The sequence below is a fragment of the Tarenaya hassleriana genome, unplaced genomic scaffold (genome assembly GCF_000463585.1).
Source record: "Tarenaya hassleriana unplaced genomic scaffold, ASM46358v1 Cleome217, whole genome shotgun sequence".
NCBI classification, from domain to species: Eukaryota; Viridiplantae; Streptophyta; class Magnoliopsida; order Brassicales; family Cleomaceae; genus Tarenaya; species Tarenaya hassleriana.
The window spans coordinates 110,865-113,532 of record NW_010965517.1 but is presented as its reverse complement, the minus strand read 5'-3'; positions in this window follow the sequence as shown (position 1 = coordinate 113,532).

Genomic DNA, 2,668 nt, shown 5'->3' with positions numbered 1-2,668 from the left:
AAAAATTGGAAATCTCGGCGCACCAGAGAAGCTGACCAAGGTCAGTCCGGCGGACCAGATTCTGGTCAGCTCCGGACTGGACCTCAGACACTTCTCAAGTCCGAAATTTTGTCCTCTTCCTCATGATTAATCTCAAGCTATTACCGCCCATTAGTAGAGCAACTGTCAAGGCCTCGATCGTCATGGTTACGGGTCATGCCCTAGCTGAGCGTACCTGATTATCTTGGTGAGGCAGTATGGAGAAATCGTGATTCTCATAGCTCGAATATGGTTGAGCTTGAATTGGGTTGTCAAGTCGGACTTGGACCTGATGGTAAGGATGGGATGAGGAACATGCAGTGATAGCGTATCACTATCCCATACTCATCTAGGAATCACATGGGATGTGATTGACAATGTGTTGTCTACCTAAATATCATGTCTTTGAGCGTCATGCCCTAGCTGACTCAAAAGCATGTGAAATATGGATCTTATCTCACTTAGAAACTCATTGAGGATGTTTTTCTTAGAGGGAGCCTGTCATATTGCATCTATTATCTGTGTTAGTGTACTAAGCGACTTGCATATTTTCTGTCTGTTTGTTTGTCTTTTTCTGTAGTATATAACTGTTGCAGGAATCTGGTTAATCTCACCATGCGATCTATCCTTATGAAGGATAAGCCTCTGACCAAGGCTTCTGGATCGATCATTGATGCTTATTGGAAGCATGAGGATGATGATCTGGACTTGTCTAGCTTGATGCTTGGAAAGATGTCTTCGGAATTGCGTAAGCAATTAGAGGACATGGACAATTCTTTGATAGTTGATCAGTTGAATGTGTCATTCCAAGAGAAAGCTGGGAGCCAAGGGAAGAATGATATGGTGGTTGTTGGAAAGAGTTCCAACAAAAGGAAGCGTTCCAAAGGTAAGGGAAAAAGGAAGTTGACAAGTGTTGTCACTAAGCCTAAGCCCAAACCCAAAAAGGAAGAGTGTTATTTCTGTCATGCCATCGGGCATTGGTATAGAAATTGCAGACTCTACCTGGAAGATCAGAGAAAGAAGAAGCTTCCAGAAGCTTCAACTTCTGGTATCTTCGTTACAGAGGCCAACTTATGTACTTCTTCATCATGGGTATTAGATACCGGATGTGCCTCGCACATTTGTGCAAATGTGCAGGGACTGCGAGGAAATAGACAATTGACGAAGGGTGAAGTAGATCTCCGCGTCGGGAATGGAGCAAAAGTTGCTGCATTGACCGTCGGGACTTATGATCTGACTTTACCTTCTGGCCTAGTATTGGAGCTGCATGATTGTTATTTTGTACCTGCCATCAGTAGGAACATCATATCGATTTCATGCTTAGACTCAGATGGTTTCAGATTTGTTATTGAGAACAAATGTCTGTCCATTTATAGAGGCAATTTATTCTATGGTAAGGGTTACCAGGTTAATGGCCTTTATGTTTTGGAAGATGAACCATCTAGATACAGGTCGATCTATAACGTAAGTACCAAGCGGTTTAAGCCGAACGACTTAAACCCGACCTATCTCTGGCATTGTCGACTTGGCCACATCAACGAGAAACGCATAGCGAAGCTTCATTCCGATGGACTTCTTGATTCTTTTGATTATGAATCAATCGAAACATGCGATTCATGTTTGATGGGCAAGATGACAAAATCTCCTTTTACTAGAAAAGGAGAACGGGCTACAGAGTTGCTAGAACTCATACATAGTGATGTATGCGGTCCTATGAGCTCTCCCGCTAGAGGAGGTTATCTGTACTTTGTTACGTTTACTGATGATTTCAGTAGGTACGGTTATGTCTACTTGATGAGACATAAATCTGAAACACTTGAATTGTTCAAGATTTTCAGAAACGAGGTACAGAACCAACTTGGCAAGACGATCAAGTTGCTTCGATCTGATCGAGGTGGCGAGTATATGAGCCAAGAGTTCACTGACTATCTGGCAGATTGTGGGATTGTCTCACAGCTGACTCCACCTGGAACGCCACAGTGGAATGGCGTGTCTGAGAGGAGGAACCGGACCCTATTAGATATGGTACGGTCTATGATGAGTCAGGTCGATCTTCCTAAATCCTTCTGGGGATATGCTTTGGAAACAACAGCGCTTATACTGAACAACTGTCCAACAAAGTCGGTTCAGAAGACTCCATATGAGATATGGACTGGGAAGCGTCCCAGGTTAGCATTCATGAAGATTTGGGGATGTGACGTTTACGTGAAACGTCTTGCTTCTGATAAGCTATCCGCCAAGTCTGATAAATGCATATTTGTGGGTTACCCTAAGGAAACTAAAGGGTACTGGTTCTACAACCCATCTGAGAACAAAGTGTTTGTTGCTCGGAATGGATCTTTCTTGAAGAGAGAGTTCGTCTCCAAGAGAGTCAGTGGGAGTAGAATAGATCTCGAAGAAGTTCGAGAACCACAAATAGTCGAAGAACCGAACGAACAGGTCGAAACAGTCCAACCTGTATCACGAGTTGTTGAGACAGCACCTCCTAGTGAACCTCGGAGATCTGGTAGAATTCACCAAGAGCCTACAAGATATGGTTTTCTTGTGACTGGAAACGACGAACTCATGTTGTTAGAACATGACGAGCCTACGTCGTATTCAGAGGCTGTGGCGAGTTCCGATTCCGAGAAATGGCACCAGACCATGGAGT